Genomic DNA, 25,001 nt, shown 5'->3' on the forward strand with positions numbered 1-25,001 from the left:
GAGCTACATGCTAATATCAGCATTCTACTATGCTGCCAAGGACAATGTTAAACTTTCAATGACTTGTTTCTTGTTGGCCACATTGGGGTAGTAAATATAAGCTGTCATCATCACCTTTTAAGTTGATATGGCAAACAGTTACTTATTTACACATCCAGCAGATAGCCAGTTGTGTTTCTGGCCACCGTGTGAATTTAAGTCCAATATGAACTCGTCTTTACAGTCTGTTTTGGTCTTCACCAACTCCTGAGGGAAAAAAATGTGACTCTTATAGCGGCTATATGGTCCCCTATGTTCACTAGCTAGTTTCTAACTTTGTCCGGGGTTTGGTGGTGGGCAGGTAGGGAACAGTGGATTTATCAGCTTTTTAGCCGTGCTGCGGCTAAGAACTACACTAAATCAGTCAAATCAGTATACATATCACTATGGAAAATGTTATACTTCCTATGATATATAATCCAGTAAATCATATTTCCACATGCCATTTTAAGGTGGTGATGTACACAGATGCAGCAACTTCTCCGGGTCCTAATTTTCACGAGTCTTCACAATTACACTTTAATGCACTTTAATGTTGTCATGTCCATGTTGATAGTCGTGTTTGCTTTATGTTCTTTCCTGCACCTGGATACGTATACTGCTGTATAGAGAATGACAATAAAATGAAATGAAATGAAATTAAATGTTTTTGCAAAAAAAAACCCCACCAATGAAATATTAGAAAAATGTAAAATCAAACACTGACTGAAGACATTACTGCAAAGTAATAAATCATAAGATCAAATCATGACTGAAAAAATACTACTTTAATCAAACACTGGTCAAAGTGTGCAGAACTGACATAATGTGGAGAGGATATGGCTGTCCACTCTCCATTTTCCAGTCATACCCAATCTATGTAATTGCAAGACTGTTAAGGAACCCCATGTCCCCAATGTCAATGTTCCTTTTCCCCGCACCAAAATAACATAACATGGTTGGTACTAATGGATTGCTTAGGTCCTCTAGTTTAATATGATACATGTGCCTCCACTGTAGCTTTGAAACAGAGCCCGATACAACAGATTTTATTTGCTAAAAACTAGTCTGCCTCACTCCTGGCAGTTGCCTCTCTGCTCCTTTCATTTTCTTGTTCCCTCTGCACCCTGGCTTTTCTTTAAGGAGCTCCTGATTTTTAGTGAGGCATTCTGACTTAGGTAGTCAGGCTGCAGTTTGCCCCACATGTTTACATTAGCAGTGCTTATGAGTTCTCTGCATCTGACCCCCGTTGTCAGATGGACTGCACCATTTCACAATGCCTGCAGGGGATGTGAGTATCAGATGGCGCGTGTTTTAATAGTAATAATACATTCATTTATCATATAACTACATATAAATTGTATTGTCATAAGTCAGTAAGTAAGTAGTAAGTGTGCTTGATTCAATTTAGGTCAACCATAGACCTTTTCATGAACCCACCTCTTGGCCTTGGGCTGAGGTCATCTGTACCCTTTGACCTCCCCTGACAGCAGGCCTGCTCCCTGCTCCCTTGTCTCGAAATCAAGGTCTGTGGTTAACACAAGCTTAAGAAACCTTAGTAAATACCCTACTCACAACTTTTAAGCTTTTATGTGTCTTAAAAAAGGTGGTTGCTAACAAGTTGCTACAGTAAATGAGACTACAGAACATTTTGTCATGCTGAACACAGCTTTACAGCCTTGTTGTGGTAGGGATGTTAAGTCATGCAATCATGGTGTAGTTCATTTAGCCTAACATTAGCTTTTTACTTCTGCCAATTGCATTTAGGCTTCAAAAATCATAAAAGTGGTGTTTATTTGTGAAGATTATCTTGCCAAACAAAACATATAAGTATAAACATTTGTTGGCCACAGAGCTTTTTTCTGCAATAATCCAAATTCCAATGTAAAATCCCGTGACCTTTTTGATGAAGGAACAAGGGTGAGGCTAACTTCCACGTCAGTTTAGAGAAAAACGTCATCCCCTGCAAGAGCTGTGACAGTTGCAGGTTATGCAACCAAAACAATGATCTAAAGTTCTGTAGAGCTGAGAGGAACTACAGAGATAGTTGGGTGAGAAGTATTTGTGGGTTTATCACTACAGAGGATCCCTTTTAAAATACACAGTCATTTGATCCATTGTTATCATATAAATTTTGATTACAGGTGAGGTGTTCCAAGCAAAATTAAAAACACAACATAAAATGCATTTCTGTAGCTACTTGTTCGTAGCTGCTACCTGCATTGGCTTATTTAAAAAGGGCCTAAATATGAGTTCAAATTTCCTAAGGTTTTTTAATATTTTTACTATGTCATTACACAATATTCCAAAAATTGTCTGCTTGTTTGGGTTGGTGTTACATTTGGACAATTCCTGCATTTTGCCGTCTGTCAAATGATTCGGTCTGGCTGTTCCCAATTAGAGCATAAGGACTTTTCTAATTATACTTTTTATTGTCACCCTGAGTATCGCTCCAAGTCCACTGAACACTGTTACATAATTCAGCACTAATTTAACATTAACAAAAACCCATATCAGAGTCCCAGGGACAAAACCTGTTTAAAAGGGGCTTTGTGGTTGTGTGTCTATTTGGGGCACAGTGACATAAAAATGTTTAAAACTCCCCTAAATAAAGAGCAGGAACATGGTCCTGGCCAGCATGTTGACATTTTGTTTTAGCACATGAAATAGCAGGCAGCCCTTGTGGACCCTTGTGCAACTCTCTCAAGACGTCCAGACTCCCAGCAGCCATGTCAACAGGCGTTACTCTCGGGGAATGAGCACCATTGTACCTAAGAGGAGTGCCTGCTCCCTCACTCAGCGCGGCTAGCCTCCTGTGCTGGCTCCCAATGTGTGTCATCACTATCAGTGAACGGGAGGAGAGGGCGAAATGTTCACGTGTGATGTAGTTTATTCATCAAAAGGGGAAAGGAGAGTAGCAGATGAGTCTATGTTGCATATGCTGCCCACAGGCTCAGTTGCCAGCACTGACAGGCTGTGGGGGCTGACGGGGGAACATACACTCTTGCTTTGCTATTTTTAATCTGCCCCAGTAATTAAGTGAGGAAGCTTTGATTAAGCATGGAGAAAGAGATCTGGAGTGCTACAATTTTACTATCTTGCAATGTGTCCCTTACACGATCGTACGTAAACACTGTATGATTAGGAAAGAGCCTTCGTGTGATTACTTCCACAGCAGTTACACTGTGGTGACCAGCAAGTGATAAAGGCAAACATTTGCTGCATTTTCATGTAAATAACTGCTACCAATTTTACTAATCTCTAATGCTGACTTTTAAAGAGAAGAACAGTAATGAAACAATTAAGTTAATACTTAACTGATTAGTGGTAGTCATCTCACAAACACGTATGGACTACATGTGTTATATTTGATGATGTCATATGGAAGGAGTGAAAAATGACAAAACAAGATACTCATCTACCGTATTCAAGACATTGCACATAGTGTTAGTTTGATCTTATATAAAATCTGTCTGAAAGAGTGTGTGCATAACACTTACAATATGTTCAGTACATACAAACTTTGAAGTATACCATTTTATATTATTAATTTTGTGGCTTAAAACAGTGATTTCCAACCTTGGTATCATAAGATGATTACCAAAGTAGGAAATAAGAAAAAAATTAATTCTAAGAGTCAAAATCCTAAAAATTTTTCTTATCATTTTCCCACATGTTAACTTGTCTGGCCAGCTGTCTGTCAGCAAAGCCAAAAGAACCTAAACTAAAAGGCAAGACAGTGACAACACAAAACATTAAAATTTCACAACCTCTAAATGGATAGGGCTTTCCACTGAGTCAATGGAGTACCGGCCTATTGACTACCATACTCTAAAATATTTAATGATTATTTTTCTCCTTTTTTCATCTTTTGTTTTCTTCCTCTCTTTTAATTGGTTAATTAATTGGTTGACTAATTTTCATTATTTTAAAGTTAGGACTGAAATATGTTTCCATACAAAAGAGTAATTATTGGGACACCCCAGTGATCATGATTAAAGTCCCCTAATGTAACCCGAGCCCATGACATCTTAAGCTAATACAAAGCTGGGGAACATCATTTTCAGATTCATATTTTGTGTCATATAAATCTGGGGAACAAAGGACCCAGACAGAACCCTGGGAACATATGACCTCTTGTTTTGCCTGCATGCTAGCATGTTTGCATGATAGCAGTCATAGAAACATTGCTCCATAGCGCTATTTGTGGTAGAAAGACTGCATAAAGAACCCTGAAGGGATTTCACAGAAAAGCTCTTCCATTTACTGTGGACAACAGGGAGTGAGATCTTTTACACTTTTGAATTGTACACACTGTTCGACTGACAAGTGACCACTAGGAAGTGCAGCGCAAAATCACAACCACTTTGCTACAAGGATTTTACAACAACTGTGATCTTTGCTGGTTCTGAATGGTGAGTGGCAGCTGTGTCTGGCCACTTTTGAACATGGATATCATTTTAGGTTTTAGGCTGGTCTATCAAACCAAAAAAATGATTAAGGCTGAAGACTGGTAGAAATCTCAGCGATCTTCCTGTTTTTTTAGTTTGTGTTTTACTGTAAAGGCTTTATTTGTTATTTTCCGTAGGCACTGACATACAAAATGTAGTTTAGGCAAATATGACACACTTACAGTGTCTCATTTGCATTAAATGTTCTTCTCTTGCAGCCCATGTGTCTTCAGCTATAAGATGCTCATATATTTACATCATTTCTATTACATTATCCTATAATATATTTACATTCAACATAAAAGCAGCCATTCATTTAACTGTAGCTGCAAGAAATATTTCAATTACCTACATCATATCAAGGTCACCTTCAATTAATTCCCAGCACAGAGCGGTGTAAATCAGATTTGTAAGGTAGTTTGGGCACATGTGTACCCAGCAGTTATATCCTCAAATGTAATTGGGCCGTGAATTTAGCCTTGTTCCCTACTTTCCAATCAAATGGAGGCTATAAATACCCCAGTAAACATGTCAATTATGTGATAATCCGATTTATGTGGTGTGTCCTGAAATATCAACTCCCTCCCACGGCCACCACCAGTGGCCAATCACAGCACAAGAGTCTTCTATTAGTCTGTGCCACTTCCTGCGGGGATGGGCCTGTGGCAGATTCACATGCAGAGAAGTTATCTGCAAAGTGTCAAAGTGACAGCCAAAATAGTTTCTTTCCCCTCATTTTTTTTTGGAGGCAGCTTTCTGTAATTAGGTTCTTTCATACTGCTGGAAGGTAAATGCATGCTTTTTAAGGTTGCCAGCATCAAAGGAACTGTACACGAGGGCACCCGCCCCTGTACACTTCAAAGTGAACACAGTAGATATCTGCCTGCTTACGCTCTCTTGATTTTACTGGCATGTATGTTGTGTTTTACTCTTCCTGTTGAGTATCTGAGTGTTGACTCACTGCCTTGTATTTTCACACATGTTCACAACGCAGACTGCCAAGAATCAGAAACCTCCTACACAACGAGTATGGGCTGAGTCTGTCCATTGTGTTGCCCTGCATCTGTGATACAGATCTGTAAGTGTGTGTGTGTGTGTGTGTGTGTGTGTGAGAGAGAGAAGTAGATAGCCACCCATATGTTCTAATACTGCTATCTCCATATTCACTTAATATGTTAAGTTTACCAAAGTAGTTACACTTAAGTCACCCGATTTTCAGGGAGCTTACTGTGCATTAATTGAATACACTGTAACCAATGCACATCAGTGTTGAAAGATACTGTCACAGTTCTGGTTATCCATATTTCCATTAAATTAAAATTGGACTTATTCATTAACTGGAAACTTTAGAGAAGAATATCTCATGCCTTTAAAAAATCTTTAGTCAGGAATGTAAGGCATCTTGTAAATCTGACTTTTCAGGCAGATCTATAATAAGCTCCTGCTGTTTGATTTTCCAGAAATTAAAACACCTACACAATGGAACCGCTTGGCTCCAAAAATTGGGAAGGCTGCTTTAAATATAATCTGCCACATATTACTGTCTAAAAATACTGTTTAATCTATTGTGAAATACATAAAAATATTGTAAGACAAAAATGTACACTATACTATGTATATACCATTGCATCATATATCATCAAGTTAAATTAAAAACAAAGTCTTTACTTTAGTCTTTAATGTAAAACAAATGAAGATATTTAGTCATCTTTAGTAATATTGCTTTTATCAAACTGACTTAAAGGTCCAGTATGTAGGAATTAGAGAGATTTATTAGCAGAAATTGAATATAATATTTACAACTATGTTTTCATTAGTTTATCATCATCTGGAAATAAGAATCATTGTGTTTCTGTTACTTTAGAATAAGCTGTTAATATTCACACATGGAAGGGGTCCTCCTCCATGAATTCCCCCATATTGTTTCTACAGTAGCCCAGTATGGACAAACAAAACACTGGCTCTAGATACGGCCATTCCTGTTTTTGCAGTTTTGCATCGTACTCCTACACGCTTGGCATATGGGGAAATTTCATTTGGTTGCAATTAGTAACCACACTGCCACTAAATCCTACACACTAGACCTTTGAATGGGAACTGGAACAATGAAGTATTACACTTACATAAAGTTGGGAACTCGCAAAAGAGAGATTGTCAGACAACTGGTCCAACTGGAAGCAATAGAGGTTGAGATATCTGGATTTTTATTCACTAGTTTGGATCCTACGATTCCCATAATGCAACTTGGTAGCATTTTTTTATGACATCATCAGGGTTATTTTCTTAAACTTTGTAAAGCTGCCTCCAGAGCCACAGACAACATTATACAACTGTTTTCACAGGCCGAGTAGTACTTCTCATGACGGGTCAGCTAAACTTATGTATATAAAACATATGTATAAAATTATTGGAGTGTCCCTTAAAAACTCGTGTGTAGTGGACATTAGTTTCCCATCATTTTGTCTGTACACCTCACACACAGTCACCAAGTCAGGTGAGCTACTTGTTACCTGCTCAAATACTGTCTTTTGAGAACAGCGAAAGAAAAGCAGTCTGTTGAGAATGTGGATAATGGACTAGTTTTTTCACCCAGCAGCCTCAGTATGCTGCTTATGAAATGACAGTAAATGTGTTGACGTGTAAAGAACTGTTACATGCCCCCCCCCTTTGCTCCTTGATCCTTGATCCTCATCCTGTGTCTGCCTCTTCTCCACCAGGTGTGGCTGCACACTAATCAAGAGTACTTATAAAGAGGGGGAGGGGAATGCAGCTGTCTCTCTTTTCCTCACTCTGGCCTGGCAGCAGCAGCAGCAGGAGCTGCTGCAGTGTTTTTTGGTGAGACCTTATGTAGCTTTTTTGGTTTCCTTTATTTTCTCTTTTCTGGTGGGTCCAGTGGTTCAGTTTTCGTGGCTTCTTTTCATTGTTTAGGGTAGTTGTTTATGTTAGGGTAGAAGGGAGAACTGTGTTCCGCCGGCCCCATGTGGGCTGGGCAGTGGTGGCTCCCTTTCTTTTGTTCTTTTCAGCTGGCCCACCAGTAGTTAGTTAGTTTGGGAGGGGGGGGGGGCTTATTTAGTCAGGGTTTTTTTTTTCTTGTATGACTTGGTCTTTTGAGTTGGTCACATTTTGTTGATTAATAAAAAAAACCATGCTTTTCAATCGCAACTCCTGGCTCCTGTGATTATGTTCGATCCCACTGGCACGAGCTGATTCATGGGATCGTAACATAATTTGGGGGCCTGCCTTAACTAGTTGGGAACTTTTAAGTTCTCAATGTGGTTTTGTGACATCTAGCTTTGGTGGCTTAGTGGCAGTAGGCCTGTGTAAGTCGGGATGTTTTGGTAGTTTATGGGTGTAGCCTTTTTGTACTGTGTGTTGCCTTTTGTGTGTTTGGTAACTTTGTGGACACAGTTTTGTGGGCTTTGTGGTAGCAGCAGTCGTGGCTGTACTGTGTGTGCAGTGATTTGTGGGTCAAGAGTTGCCGTGGTGTTGAGGCTGTGTAGTGTGTCTGTGTTTGTGCTGTAGGCCGAGTTGTGGAGACATTTCAGATGGAGTTCAAGTTGGCTGAGTTTGTTGATTCTCCATCTTTGGAGGTTTTTGATCAGTGTACTAAGGCTAATTTGGTGTTAATTGCTGACCATTATGAGGTAGCTGTTTTAAAGCAGGCTAAAAAGCAGGCTATTAAAGCAGTGTTGTATGCTGCCTTGGTGGATAAAGGTATTTTGCCCCTGGTGCAGAGTACTTCAGAGCAGTCAGGTCGGTCTGTTGATGAGGCAGTAAGACTTAAGGAGTTAGAGGTTGAGTTGCAGCGTCTGGCTTTGAAAGAGAAGGAGTTGCACTATATTAATGATCTTGAAACTAAAAAAATTGAACAGCAAACTAAGATCCGCATGCGTGAATTAGAACTTGGTGCCGCTTCTCCAGTTCCTAGTAGAACCACTGATTTTGATGTGAGTAAAAACATCCGCTTGGTTCCTCCTTTCAATGAAAGGGACGTTGATAAATATTTTGTCTTGTTTGAGCGGGTGGCATCAACATTGAAGTGGCCGAGAAATGTGTGGACATTGTTGTTACAATGTGTTTTGAGTGGTAAAGCGCAGAGGGTTTACTCATCTCTTCCAGCAGATGATAGCCTTGATTTTGATAAAGTAAAAGCTGCTGTGCTTGGAGCATATGAGCTGGTACCTGAGGCGTACCGTCAGAGGTTTCGTAGGTTGAAGAAGCCGGGGTACCAGACCTTTGTTGAGTTTGCTCGGGAGAAAGAGTCTCTTTTTGATCGCTGGTGTACGTCCAGCAAAGTTGATGATTTTGAGCAGCTTAGGCAGTTGGTGTTGATGGAGGACTTTAAAAATTGTCTCCCTGAGCGAGTGTCAACATATTTGAATGAGCAGAAGGTTTCTGATGTGTTTAAGGCGGCTGTCTTAGTGGACGAGTATGTTCTGACTCATAAGACCGTTTTCAGTAGTAAGCCTGGTGAGAGCATAAATGGTACTGTGAAGGATAGTACTAGAGGTACAGCTGTGGAGTCTGAGCTGGTCAGAAGTGCTGGTCCCTCAGAACCTGAGGTTAAGGTTGAGAAGGAGGAGTTGAGGGAAAGAGATAATGTCATGTGCTTCTATTGTAAGGAAAAGGGGCATATTGTGGCAACCTGTCCTGTGTTGAAAAAGCGGAATTCTAAACCGGTGGCTTTGGTCAACAAATTTGGTGACGCCTTGGATGAGTTCCCTGCAGTGTCCGGTGACCTAGCAGATTTTGCTCCATTTGTTATGGATGGTTTTGTCTCCATGCCTGGTTGCAGTTGTAAGGTTCCTGTAAAAATTCTGAGGGATACTGCTGCCTCCCAGTCTTTTATTTTGGAGGGAGTATTGCCATTCAGTGACAAGTCTGCTGTGGGTTCTGATGTTCCTGTGTTGGGTTTTGGCATGAAAGACATAGGTGTGCCTTTGCATCGAGTCTGTGTGGAGTCTGACCTTGTTTCAGGTGAAGTGACTGTGGGAGTGCGTCCTGGTTTCCCAATTCAGGGGGTTTCCTTTGCTTGGGAATGATCTGGCTGGAGGAAAGGTGCTGGTTACCCCTGAAGTGACGCCAGTCCCTGTTAGGCAGTCTCCTGATGAGCTCGCTGTGAGGTTTCCAAAGGTTTTTGCAGCTTGTGCTGTTACTCGGTCTCGCTCTAAAAGGACGAGGCTGAGGTTGATCTGAGTGACAGTTTTATTTGCAATCCTGGGGGTAATTCCCAGCTATCTCCAGAAGCTGTTGTGAGTAGAGGTGTGGATGTAGGGCCTTTTCTGGGGTTAATCATTTGTCCCTGACTCGTGACCAGTTGATTGTGGAGCAGAAAAATGATGCTACTTTGTCTCCCTTGTTTGAAGCTGTGATGGCTGGGGATGCAGTGGATTCTGTGTCGACTGGTTATTTTGTGAGGGATGGGTGGCTGATGCGTAAATGGACATTGACTTCCTCGGTTGCAGATGATTGGAGTGTTGTCACTCAGATTGTAGTTCCTGTTCCATACCGAGCAACAATTTTGAATCTGGCTCATGATAATCCCCTCGCTGGTCATTTGGGTGTTAAGAAGACATATGATCGCATTTTGCGGCATTTCTTTTGGCCAGGATTGAAGAGGGATGTGGCACGCTATTGTAAATCTTGTCATACATGTCAGGTGGCTGGGAAACCAAACCAGACCATTCTTCCTGCTCCGTTGTATCCGATTCCAGTAGTGTGTGAGCCTTTTGAACGTGTTTTGGTTGACTGTGTGGGCCCACTTCCTCGCACAAAAGCAGGCAATAAGTTTTTGGTGACAGTGATGTGTGCATCTACTCGATTTCCGGAGGTGTTTCCTGTCCGTAAGGTCACGACTCCTGTTGTTGTGAAAGCTCTGACGAAGTTTTTTTCGCTGTTTGGCTTGCCGAAAGTTGTACAGACAGACCAGGGTTCAAACTTCATGTCGCGTGTGTTTGCTCAGGTGTTAAAGCAGCTAAACATTAAACACTGTCATTCCAGTGCATACCACCCTGAGAGCCAGGGCGCTCTCGTTTTCACCAGACATTGAAAACCATGTTGCGTGCATATTGTCTGGAGTTCGAGAGGGACTGGGATGACGGGGTTCACTTGCAGATGTTTGCCATACGGGAGGTGGTTCAGGAATCTCTGGGGTTTAGTCCATCGGAGTTGGTATTTGCCCATTCTGTACGTGGTCCCTTGAAGCTCTTGAGTGAGAAGTGGTTGTGTGAGGGGACAGAGCAGAACTTGTTGGACTATGTGAGTAACTTCAGATTCAAGCTGCGCCGTGCATGTGAGATAGCAAGGAATAATCTCGAGGTGGCGCAGGTAAGGATGAAGGGATGGTTTGATAAGCGTGCTAAAAGCCGGGAGTTTCAGCCTGGTGACAAGGTTTTAGTGTTGTTGCCGATCCCTGGGTCTAGCCTGCAGGCTCGCTGCAGTGGTCCTTACCTGATCCAGGAAAAGGTGGGTGATAGGATTGCCTTGTAGCCACTCCAGATTGCATCGCAGAAATTGTCTCTGTCACATTAATATGTTAAAACCTTACTATGATAGGGAGAAGGTGCAGGCATCGTCCAGTTCTGAGGCAGGTGAGGTCACTGTGTCACCTGTGGTGCTGTCCGGTGCTGAAGTTGCTGCACCATGTGTTAGTCTTGTGACAGGGAAAGTCTCAGCGCTGTCTAGTGCTGAAACAGATGACAGGGTTTTGTCTCAGGCCCTGACTAAGGGAAAGTTGTCAAACTCTGAGATCTTGAATGATCTTCCAGCTCGTTTGTCTCATCTCCCTGAGCCACATTGCTCGGAGTTTGTTGAGTTAATTGAGTCTAACAGGTCACTGTTTGCTGATGTTCCTTCTCAGACCCATTTGTTGAAGCATGATATTGATGTGGGGATTCACCCCGATTAAACAGCATCCGTGTCGAGTGAACCCAGACAAGCGTCGTCGGCTTAAGCAGCAGGTGAAGTACATGGTGCGGCATAATATTGCTGAGCCCAGTAACAGTGCGTGGAGCTCCCCATGCTTGCTTGCTGATAAAGCTAATGGTGAAGATCGCTTTTGTACAGACTTTCGTAAAGTTAATGGTGTGACAAAGCCTGACTGTTATCCTCTTCCCAGAATGGAGGATTGTGTGGATCGTGTTGGGGGTGCCAGGTTTGTGACAAAGTTGGACTTGCTGAAAGGTTATTGGCAGGTCCTTTGACTGAAAGGGCAAAGGAGATTTCTGCTTTGTTACACCTGATGACTTTTTGCAGTATACGGTCATGGCTTTTGGTATGCGTAATGCGCCAGCCACCTTTCAGCGTTTGATGAATGTTGTCCTTTCTGGTCTGCCGTGAAGCGTATCTGGATGATTTGGTTGTCTGTTCTGAGTCATGGTCTGAGCATATGGAACATTTGCGTGCAGTGTTTTGTCGCTTGGAGGAGGCAGGGTTGACAGTGAACTTGTCCAAATGTGAGTTTGGGCAGGCCACGGTGACGTACCTTGGGAAAGTAGTGGGTGGAGGTCAAGTTCGTCCTGTGCGAGCAAAGGTGGAGTGCATCGAAGCTTTTCCTGTTCCGACCAACCGAACAGAGCTTCGCCGTTACCTTGCGATGGTTGGTTATTATAGGGGCTTCTGCAAAAATTTTTCTGCCGTTGCCTCCCCCTTAACTGATCTGTTGAGTCCAAAGGTAAGCTTTAATTGGTCCAATGCCTGCCAGTCGGCGTTTGAGCAGACAAAAGTCTTTTAGTGAATGCACCTATTCTTGCGGCACCCCGGTTTGATCAGCCCTTTAAGCTGGCTGTGGACGCGAGCGATACTGGCGTCGGCGCTGTCCTTCTGCAAGAAGGTTCGGATGGGGTTGAGCATCCAGTTTCTTATTTTTCTAGGAAACTCGATGTTCAGCAGAAATGGTACTCAACCATTGAAAAGGAAGCGCTGGCGCTTGTTATGGCTCTGGAGCACTTTGAGGTTTATGTCGGCTCAACTATAGCTCCTGTTATTGTTTATACCGATCACAACCCGCTTGTTTTCCTACATAGAATGCGAAACAAAAACAGACGTTTGATGAATTGGAGTTTGCGGTTACAGGCCTTCAATGTGGAAGTCAGACATATCCGTGGCAGGGATAATGTTCTGGCTGACGCATTGTTGTGACTGAACAATGTATCCTGTGAAGACTGTAAGTTCTTTCCTTGTTTAACTGTTTTTTTTCTGAGTATGCATTGTTCAGTAACTTAGGGTGGGGGTGTTACATGCCCCCCCCCTTTGCTCCTTGATCCTTGATCCTCATCCTGTGTCTGCCTCTTCTCCACCAGGTGTGGCTGCACACTAATCAAGAGTACTTATAAAGAGGGGGAGGGGAATGCAGCTGACTCTCTTTTCCTCACTCTGGCCTGGCAGCAGCAGCAGCAGGAGCTGCTGCAGTGTTTTTTGGTGAGACCTTATGTAGCTTTTTTGGTTTCCTTTATTTTCTCTTTTCTGGTGGGTCCAGTGGTTCAGTTTTCGTGGCTTCTTTTCATTGTTTAGGGTAGTTGTTTATGTTAGGGTAGAAGGGAGAACCGTGTTCCGCCGGCCCCATGTGGGCTGGGCAGTGGTGGCTCCCTTTCTTTTGTTCTTTTCAGCTGGCCCACCAGTAGTTAGTTAGTTTGGGAGGGGGGGGGGCTTATTTAGTCAGGGTTTTTTTTTTCTTGTATGACTTGGTCTTTTGAGTTGGTCACATTTTGTTGATTAATAAAAAAAAACATGCTTTTCAATCGCAACTCCTGGCTCCTGTGATTATGTTCGATCCCACTGGCACGAGCTGATTCATGGGATCGTAACAAGAACATTATTTGTTGTGATGTAATTCCTTGTCACTAATTGTCTGCTTGACTTTAAAAGGCATTACCATTCATCGTGCTAAGGGACATTTAAGTAGCAGGATTTTTATGCAAGGGATAATAATGTACAAGATGTATTAAAGCCACTCTGTGTATTCTGTGATTGTTGGGTCTTTCAAACTAATTTGCAATTCACTTAACTTGATGATTTTATAGAGTATAAAATTGTCAGTTCAAAGCTGCAGTGGACAAATTCACAAAGAAGCAGGGGGTAGACTTCTGGGGCTCTAGCCTTAAATGATTTCTCAAAAACCTTTTAGGTTTTTAAGATGCCCTCAACTTTGTGTTATTCAGATAATATTATATATTATTCCCTAAAAAAATCTAACATAATTGAATAAATGTTCTTATACTGGCCTAATATTCATTTCAGGGTATTAAGGACCACATTTACTTGGCATTGTTGGGGATCCTTGATTTGCAACTAGAGTAGCCCAGATTATTATGGCATGGATTCAGATGTGGCAGATTTGTGAATTAGACATTTGTGAACTCTACTCCATCGTAGTATAAAACATAGGTTTCAAAATTAGTAATGCTGTTTATGCCAAGTTCCTATAATAACTATGGAATGTAACTTACAAATGGTAACATAATAGAAAATAATTTTTGCCTCTTTTTTGGTGGCAGGAGTGAAGATTAGTCATCTGCAACATTTGCTGGGTTTTTGGTTTCAGAATGATGAAGACAGTTGGAGAACAGTTAGATACAAAATAGGATGTATGCTCTACAGTATGATTTTTTTCCTTCTGTAGCTATCATGTTTTCCCAAATGATGTACAGAGGTTTAAGCATTCTTTCTCAAATGGCTTGAAAAAAAAAAAAAGTACATATGGCTGCCATAAGTGGTAAAAAATATCTCTCTGGGGGAGCATATCCCCGGACCCCCCTAGGTTTGGGCTGATTGTGCACTTGAAGACAATAGTTTTTTGCTGTGCTTTAAAGCATGACAGTGGAGGATTGCGCTATTTACCTCACGGGGTCCCCCTACAGACGAAAAACGGTATTGTCTGTTACAACTGTCGCAAAAATCTTTCTGTGCGTGCATTTGTTGACAAGCCAACGATATCGACGAACTTCCTGAAGCTGGCTGTGTAATGCAGGATCATCATGTCTTCAGAACAGGTAAAGTAACCTTATACGATTTCCACATAGCACTGTGAATGCAGTGTAGTGTCCACTTCGCTTGCTATGATGGTGTCCTGTCGGTCGGGCCAATCTGCTGGAGACCATACACATCCAGCACACAGGTGAGAAATGTTAACTAAGTTTTGGAAAATCATAACAAACATTAAGGGGTCGTTTTTGTGACAACATACTTTTTTTTTGTGGCGTCTTTTAAGTGGCGAATTTGTCAGAGCTGGAAAGTGTGATTGTCCACAGCTCCATCGTCACAGCCCTGTTGATGCTTCCTCATCCAGTAAACATGTCCCCTGGATGAAACCTTTGAGCTTGGGGAAAAGTAAACAATCCTAATACACCTCCCTACTCACCTGACCTGGCTCCAGGTGATTTTTGTGGCACCAGGTGAGTAGGGAGGTGTTTTAGGATTGTCAGAATTTTTTTTAGTTCCTACGTTCCCTGAAGGCACTGTCACTCATGATTCCACACCCCTCTCAGTTGATGCCATGCCCCCCATGCCACATCAGGGTCAAAAGTCTGAAACTCAAAAAACAGATTTGAAACTGTAAAAAATAAGATCTGAATCTGAAAAGATAAAACATGCAACTGAAAAAAAAGACCTCAAATGTAAAAATATATATGGAAGTGAAAAGTGAAAATAAATGATTCATTCAAAAGAATTACCAAAGTGAATCAAAATTATATTTACCCTGAAAAAACGTTTCATACACTTATTTTTATTTTGAATACATTGTTGTATTTTTCAAAATTCAAGATCAACACACGATTTTTCAGTTTCAAATTTTATTTTTTCAAGTACAAAACTTTTGACCCTAATGTAGCTCCATAGTCTTATAGCATTTTGTACATACACGATTAGGCTGATTGCTTTATTTATTTATTCATTTTCGAAACTCAGAAATGAGTTGCTCGCTGCATGTCAGGACTGACCTCCTCCTCACAGCGCGCACACGCGTGCACACACACACACACACACACACACACACACACACACAAACTCGACAGAGTGAAGTCAGACAACAGCAGAGAGGCCGTGGTGCAGATGAAGGGAATATAACTTCAAGATTACTCTAGTTGACGACAACTACGCTTGTTACTGTAAGTAAGTGAGATAAAACCTCTGCCAGCCAAGCCAATACTTTATCAATACATGTGATCAGCATGTAGAAAGCCATATTTCAATCTGCTCTGTACGCAGTCTCTCATTCACTGCTATTATGATTTACGATTGCGGTTGACACAAGCACATCACGCTCGCGGTGCTAACAGCAAAGTGTTAAAGACAAACTAAAATGAAAGCTGTCTGTATGTAGGCTAACACTTTATCTTAAAATGTACCTGAGGCAGCCGACCTGCAGACATTGAGTCTCCTAAGTAGAGGGGGGACAGCAGTAACAGCGCCAGGTCACCATTGGTCAGGCATCCCTCCTCCTCTTTCAGCTCTCGCCAGCGTATGAAAGCCAGGCCAATATTAATCCTTGTTTGAGCTCTTGTTTTATCGCTCTCCCGTTTTCTTTTCTTTGTCTCCTCCGACAACACCTTCACTTTCTTCCTTTTCTTTGTCGCTTCAGCCATGACAACCATGTCTAACTTCGTTCACCTCGGTTCAGCTATGCTACTCTAAAGGAAGAGGGGTATATGATGTATGCCATAAAGCAGCCAAATTTTGTAGTCCTTTTTGTGTTTGGGTTCCTACTCGAACCCCGAAACTGCATAGTGCCAGCAAGTGAAACAGACACTGCCAAGCAATGACGGAGGTGTCATCCAGCTTATTGTGAGTTGATGTACCATCATAAGGATCTTGGATATATATTTTGAGGGCTCAAAAACTCCATTGTGTTGCTTTAAATAACTCATTTCCTGGCTGATAAGATTTTGAGATAAACAGTCTAATTTGCATCTTAACTTCATTTGGATTTTGGTTACTGAGTTGCCAAAAACTGAGCAACTTTCAAGTCCTTTTGCATATTTCTTTTCCTGAAATGCTGAAAATTTTTATAGTCTAGTCTCTACAGGCTTTCTAAGTTCATTTATGTAAATAGAGCACAGTATACTGTGCCCTGATCCACATTATGTAAACCCTTTTATCATATCTAACCAGGACGCTCATGAAGCATATTTTTTTTATGGCTCAACTTCAGTGCTGACTGTTGCCATCCACTGGAAATCTTTAACTGGGTTTTTATCAATGGTCTGCTATAGAGCTAAGTTTTTAACCTGGGACCTGCCACAAACTGCACAAATATTGTAGTGTGTGTGTGTGTGTGTGTGTGTAACTGCAGCCTGAGACTTGAGTGAAGTTGTGAGGTGTGGGTGATGTGGGAACTAAATTGCACAGCTTGCCTATGTCAGTTTGTTAAGGCTCCGCCGCTGCAGCAGGGTGCCAAGTGAGGACTGACAGCAGTTGGTCTGTGAGTGTGTAGACTCAAGTACACTCAGGTGTTCCTGTGCTGTCTAAGCCAGTTTCAGCAGCAGTCAATCTGCACCTGCCTCTTGTCACTGCACATTGTTGCTGATCTGTGGGGCCGAGCCAGTGCAAGGATTTCTCATCCTGACACCTTGTCTGACTGCTCTCAAATCTCAGCTCAGTTCGCTCGTGTCGACTCCTGCGGTGCACCGCTCCATGGTCACTCAGGTTTGCTGTCAGGGATTCATGAAGATGAAGGTCTTTCTCAAAGATCTCTCTCTCCATCAAATCTCTGATTATGTGTTGGACAGTAAAATTAAAGCTTGAAGACATAATTTCATACATTTTCAACTTGGTCTGTTTTTTTCCCCCTCTTGATTTCAACCCAGTAAATCACAATCATGATTGTATTATTGTGTGTGTTTATGGAAGCTACTGTGTATTTAAACACCGAGATCTGTTCTAGGCAAAAAATTGCACAGAAGTGTCGCATTTTATGATCCTGGTTTGCTGCAAAAGTCAAGCTAGTGGATCTGCAAGGCTGTACTAACACAACCTCTATACAGACTGCATAGCATGATAGCAGAGCAGCACTCAGAACCCAGTAAACAAACACTATAATTATGCACAAAAACCAGAAGAAAATAGTCTTAGCATAAAAGTACACATCTTGTCACGATAACACACATATAGCGTGAGTTGTTGTGCAGCCTGTATAGACAGCTGCAGTGATGAAAATGGAGGCGTGTCCGTTCCATCAGACACATGTGAGAAACATAGCTGGAAAATCTCCTGTGTAGACAAGCTGTTAAAGCCGAGACACACCAAACCAAAATTGAAGAATTAATGGCAATGAAGGCTGACTGGTGCGTTGTCTCATGTCTCCTTGGCTAAAAAGTTACACTTCAACATATCACAACAACTACAGCCAGTGGTTAAGTAGTATGTACGTTCTGCTCCTGCATAAGAGGAAATAACTCTCCATTTCAGTTGGCAGGGGTAGACTGCTTTAGCCCTTCTAAAAGGGAAACTGGAAGACAGCCAGGATGGATTCAAGATGCTAGTTAGTCAGTTAGTACATTACCCACACTACCTTATGTTGAAAGAACAAATGATATTTGCCACACTCTAGTTATTAGTGAACAATAACACAAACTGTTTCTGCTAAAGAGCTCAGTGGCTAAAAACATAATTTTACCTCACATAACAAGTTTGCTTCGGTCTCATGCCCTCTTGACTTTAGCGGTTTGTTTGCTTTCCTCACTTAAGTTTCCTCTCTTATGCACTGAGCTGAACTGCCAGTCAGAGGAATTTAGTTCACTGATAGGCTCTGCTGGGTCTGAGTTGATTCAACAGGCTGAATTGGCTGAAAAAAGCAGACAAGGGCCGACTAGTGTCAACGTACGCTCACTGACAGCTCAACATTTTATCCGGCTTGATGTGTTAGGGCCCTTAGGCACGTTGGTGCTTTGAGCTAAATGCACATGTCAGCATGCTCACTATAACATTGAACATTCTAATTTTCATTTTAGTACATTAGTATGCTATGCTAACATTGACAGACTTATTGTCTATTTGCCATGGATAGGTACCAAATTTCATGGCAATCTATCCAACATTCCACCAACAAAACAAAAATGGCAACCCTGTGGTGGCGCTGGAGGAAAAGTCATGAGATCATTATGGATTCATCCCCTGGGGTTCATGAATGTTAATTAATGAATGTCTGTACAATATTATATCAGTCTGGGCCGAAGTGGTGGACTGACTGACTCATTGAAGTTGCCATAGAGCCAGTCCACAGCATGGCAACGGAAATGAGTATTTAACCTGAGCAGCGCCAGCCATCACAGCTGATGAGACAAAGAACAGGAACATCCATAGATATTACCATTCACTTTGTTTAATAAGTGATACTGTATGGCAGAAGTACACTGCAATAAGTATACAGCACCCAAAGCTGAAAAAAAAAATAATACAAGCGATTTGTAGATTAGAGCTTTAAAGTTGTCTCTGTCTGATCAGACATGCCATTTAATGCAATATTTTTTCCCCTTATTGATTTCCTTGACACTATGAGGTCCTTCTCCATGCTTTGATACTGTCGATGACACACTGGCTTTGTGATATTTGTATTGCATTCATGACCTTTGCGTGGGCAGTGGTACCTTGCAGAGGCTGAACGCAACTCGTGCAGCCCAAATGACCTTCAGGACACAAGCTTCAAAGGACAGAATTGGTTACCGCTTCCATCTTAAGAAATCAATGCTCACTGACACAAGACGCTGGTTCTCCTGGGTTCAGCCTTCATGTGGCATCTTGCACAAGTCAGCTGGTCTTTGATTATTCATTTAAAAGCCTGGAGGAGCAGACCCAATCATACTGTAGTAATAAACAGGATAGAAAATTAAAAAAAAACACTCCACTAACCCTGTCTACCTGAAGCTAGGTTTTTTCTCCTGTTTTTGTAAAATGACTTAGATGCATACAGATTCACAGCCATGACCAAAAATAACTAACCGCCTCCTCATTCAAGTGCACCACAAAGCCTGCAAGGTGACAGCGTTTTTTACACAGAGGGCCTAGTCTTTCTTAAAATCAATAGAGCTGTAGCCCATTATCAACGAAACAGACTGATTTGTTCTTATTCACCGTGAAACCTTTTCTCTGCAGTTTTCTTAATTATAATCCTTTACAGTGAGCCAGATATACATAATATAATGTTTTTATTAGATACCAAATCAACACCTTTATTGTCCTACTCTACATACACACACATTCCACTCCACACATCATACATTCCTTCAATTGTAATTTTTGGGTGTAAAACAGTGGTGGCCCCAGAGGGGGGCCATGGCCCCCTGGTGCAATTGCTGCCTCACTCTCCATTAGCGCTGGGGAAAGCCAAGACACAGAGTGGGCCAGGTGTGGGGTTTCTAAGGCATAGAGGTGTTTTAAATTAGTTAATGCTGCAGCATGTGCTGGTCAGCTGGTTTACATGCCGATTGCTGCACTGTTCATTAACGTTAGTCTCTGGGTGATGGCACAGAGAGTATTCATGATGTATTTCATGTTCACCTGACAAATGTAATTATTTAGACATTAAATTAGAGCACTGCAACCATTACCTTTCATGAAGATGAAATTATAGGTTATGCTGTCCAGGGGCTACACTAATCTTCTTTAATTTTGCCCTTTTACATCCTTCAATATCTTGTTATTAATAAACATTTAGATAATCGATTGTTGACATTTGTGAATCAATGCTGAATCATCCACGTCCTCATCACGATGCACCTAAGAATTGAGTTTTTCCCCCACCCCTTGTACCCACGAGTCTCCCCTAAACTTGAGAGGATTTTGAGAGGGACAACCAGCCTATTTGAAGAACAACAAACATGTAAAGATACATAAAACATTTAAACAGGATTGCTGTGGAACTCAAAATGTTAACTGTACTGGTATCAGTCTATACACATCAGATACCTACTAACAATAGCTGTAAAACAAGTGACCAAAGTATATCAGTATGTGATTTCTTAACTCTCCATATTGATATGTTTTCAACTGACCTGTACAAACTACTAAAACAGCATTATTGTATTCCTTAGATTCAGTTATGGCTTTTGGCTTTAGTGTGTCACCCTAAGATTTTCAGAGGCCACACCTGCCCATCCCCATAAAAAAAATTCTTGGGGCATCACTGGTGAAAAGCTACTGGTTATTTTGAGTTATTTAGAGTTAACCTTAATACAGGTTAGTGCACAGACCCATTTTTATTTTGCTGTATTTTCAGTGACCTATACACAAACCTTGAATGCCAATACATGTAAGGATGGTAATGAATGAGCAAATGTTCCTTTATTCCATTCTTTCAAATGCACCAAACAAAACAAACCCTCCTCACTAATGAATCATGTCCATCTGGGCTGACGACTTGCAGTCTATTCATTCAGTGATGTTCCCATTTCCTTCCATTTCCCCCAAACCTGGAGAGTGTGAGGTGGAATTGTCCACATCCATTACCCATGATATCATCAGAAGTGAGGGCTTCCTGGCTCAGTCAGCAGTGGCAACTATTATGTTGGTCAAGGTTATTGGGTGTACTGGGATGTAAGAAAGCCTAGATGAGACGGGCAACGCATGTTTCACAATCAGGATTTATTTAGTTTAGAGTCGCCTCCATTTATGACCCCGTCTGCATGCAAGAGGCGAGGGCGGGAGAGCAGATTTAGTAGTTGAGATTCTCTCTGCTGATAGCTCAGCTTGTATTACTCACCCTCCAAAGGACAACCCTGCGCTGCTTGAATGGGTCAGCTGACTTGTGCATAATGCATATTTGATAGACATCAGTGCTCTAAAATCAGTTAATGTGCATGTTATTATGTGGGAGGAATTAAACACAGATACCATGGATACCACTATCCATCACTTTTATTTGATGTCATGGGGCATTTGTCCTTCCTCCTACAAAACGTGTTTTATTGTGATAAGCCTCTGTACTAAAGATGACAGAACTGACCCCAAAGCCCTATCTCCCTGAGCTGGTTTTATTCTGTAATCACACAATATGTAAATAACATATTTGCAAAAATATACATATATACAAGTATATAAATATACTTGATGATGATTTTGGAGAAAATTACCTGCACTGTCCAATGAAAAACATTTATCTTCAGAATGACTTTAATGAGCTCAGCAAAACAGTCCTGTCTTCAGCTTTGTGTCAACAATAAAGCATCAAGCATCGTGACACTGCATTTTATTTAAGGAACATCTTTTTCTGTTTAAAAACTTTCAAAAGGCACTGGATTTCTGAACAATCTTCTGGATAACAGTATTACTTGACAGCTGTGGATCAGTACAAGCCAGTGTGTATGCCTATGCCTTGCCTTTTTAGGCCTGTGAATACAACTCTGTATAATCTACATTAAAAATGATTTTCTGTTTTTTTTCCAACTTGCAAGCAGCATATGATTTCTGTTCACCTCAACACAATCAATCCAGCCTCAATCCTAACTCATCAAATAAGCTGGTGAAGAAGCTGGTCGTGTGCATTTTGTGATGCTCTGAGCAACTGCTGTAGTATAAAGAGTGAAAAAGTCCATATACTGTGGGCAGAAAGGGATGTGGATGTGGTCAAACAAACTCTGGACTTTCAGCAGGGAGACCACTGTTCCTTTTCTGTGAGGAAACAAAAGTCATTTAAGTTAATTTAATAACAAGGTTGTGTGCTAGTATGTGTAACATGCTATACTAGACTAGAGACATATGTCATGACAAGTTGGGAGTGAGGATGTGGTAGTATGCCATTTGCAATAAAAAGGTTACATTATACACAGAAAGGACCAGTTTGGTTCTTTATATAACAGGCCAAACTCACAAAAGTCTGCATAATCCTTTAAGGTAGTTCTCTGCTCTGTTAATGGACTGGTAGATCTTTGGAATAGAGCTTAGATCGGGCCCAAAAAATTCAGCCTGACCCGTGCACGTTATGTCCGGGACCGGCCTGGCCCGGCCCGTCCAATTAACTGTAATTATGGGCCCGAGCCCGACTGAAACCCGACATTTTTCAATAAATTGGCTGTTATAATTAACGCTAAGGACACACTGAGTGTGTTAGTGCTGCGGAAGTCCTGCGAGTGTACTCGCAGGCGCTTGACTGTCCACACAGGCAGCGCATTTCTCCTGCGCTCTCTGCGCCGGCTAAATATCGACTCCACTCGTCTGTTCCCGTCAGTACTCGTTTTTTCACTTCAACAGGTCATTTTAAACATGGGTAAGGCCATATTTTCATCGTTTTTTTTATAATGTAATAAGTTAATGACAATTTGTCATTGCATGTCCATGTATTGAGCGTGTTGGGTAAACACTGAATGAATAGGGCATATTTTTTGGAGGCACGGAAAGCCGCTGTCCCTCCCCTGGGCCCGTCAGAGGGGTGGGGGGTCCTGGCCCAACCCGACTTGGGCCCGGGCAGAGAATCTAAGCTCTACTTTGGAACAAATAAGCACATACTCAAAGTATACACTGACTGCAATTTTTCTGATACTTTATGGAAAAGACATTTTTCTTGCCTTGTGCATCCTACAATCAGTTCAGAGATGGGGTCCATCCAAATTAGCGACCAGACATCCATGTTACTGGCTTGTGTCTGCATCCAGGGGTGTTTGACAGAGCTCATGCTCTGTGTCACGGAGCACTTGACTACACTGTTACTATGACAACTAGTCTCTAATGTCTACAATGTCTAAAAACACAAATCTGATCTGGTCACTTATAAATTATAAGGATGGTGGCAGTTGAGTATCCTCATTATAATCATTTCCCAAAACATGGACAGATGGCAGCTGTCTGCACAGAACTGACCAGAGATCAGCTTCAGAAGATTTGAGAAACTGAGCTCCTCTATGTCAAGCAGCAGTGGCACTGAAAAAATGGCTCGACCAGCTCAGATGACATTCCAATCCACAAGGCCTGATTGCTCTTGGCCCTCCTCCTCCTCTCTACAGCTATTCTGAGGTTCTCCTTCTACTAGTAGTCTGGTAGTACTCGTCTAATATATATGTGACACCACAGTAAGTAATGCTTTGGGGTCCCAGATCATAAGGGATCCTGAAAGCCTCTGCTGGGCTTGTAGATTTGCAAAATCTTGAGCACACTATATTTGCATATCCAAGTGAAATCAAGAATTAAGAAAAGTCCCCAGGCCTTGAAATAAAGAAGAGTGCCAGCTCCCCCAAAGCTGCAGATCAGGACTGTAACAGTCGCAGCTGATGTTGCAGATCCAGCTGTGTGCTTGGGACTGTACAGCATCTGGACTTGTCTGTGTATTTTCCTCATTGAAATAGAGCAGCTTAAGATGAGAGTGTTCAGACAGTCCTCCACAATTTGTACCAAATTATACCTGAGAACAAACAGATAAACAGAGAAATAAACTCAGTGAATTACCTACTTAAAGATGACCTCATGTTTCTGCCGTCAAAGCAATACTGTATGCTGTGAAATTTATTTTAGAATGATTAAGCAAATATTGTCAAAGCAGAGAGTGATAAGAGCATGCAGAGTTCCTGGTAAGTTCGGAAGTCAGTCAGTTGCCGCTTGTTGTCACAGCAGACGTCAGTCATGGAGTTTATTTAATGACTGCTTGTGGCCAAAGGTCACAATCTGAAAAAAACCCTCTCCACATTCAGTATCAATGTGAGTTGTAAATTCATGCCATCTGAATGCAGCTTGCATGTTATCTTTAAGTAAAAGAGAACATGGATACTCTGACAAAGCCACTTAATGCCAGATGATAACATTAAGAGTAACTGGCAATGGGATTAATTATTTTTGGCTCTCTCATAGTTTATAGGGCAAATATGATACCACTATAATTTGTTTCGCCCCTAGTAAACAGTATGGCTCTTTGTATGAATGGTTCCCAATGCAACCGGACACTGACCCAAAACAATATGTCCAAAGCAACCAAAGAGTTAAAAAAAACTAAACAATAGTATGTTCTTGACTGAGCAAGCCATTCACATCACCCAAGTCCAACTGAGCAAGTGTTTCACACACTGCAGAGCAGATTCAAGGTGAAAAGCCCCTGAACCAGACAAGAACTAGAATAGATTTAGTGCAGACCTGGCAGAGCATCAACAAAGAAGATAAGTGGGCTACAATTCCTGCACTGTTTACTTGACATGCATGAGAAAACAGTTTTAAATCCAATGTCAGACTAAACATTAAAAAAATAAATGCATGATTAAGCTGACTATGTGATTCACAATGAGATAAAATGTGCATCATGCATTCATGGTATTGTTCTTTGCTTTTTCGCTCTCCACAGAGACACTTGACTACAGAGCAGCAGTAAAACAAGAACAGCAGCTTAGGTAAGAGATCCTCAACCCTTCATGGAATGACACAAAAGAGCTCAAATGTTTGGACATGTTTGGGTTACGTAATGAAGAGTTGGACAGTCAGATCCAGCTGTGCTTAGAAAGACCAACAAGATGTTGTATGCTGTATGATCTAAGAATGAACCTGCTCTGTAAAGAATCCGTTCATTGCATTGTGATAACTGGAGATATTTTACTGTAATATTTTTTAGGGCCTCAAATTTAGATT

The sequence above is a fragment of the Epinephelus fuscoguttatus genome, linkage group LG6 (assembly GCF_011397635.1).
Source record: "Epinephelus fuscoguttatus linkage group LG6, E.fuscoguttatus.final_Chr_v1".
In the NCBI taxonomy this organism is placed as follows: Eukaryota; Metazoa; Chordata; class Actinopteri; order Perciformes; family Serranidae; genus Epinephelus; species Epinephelus fuscoguttatus.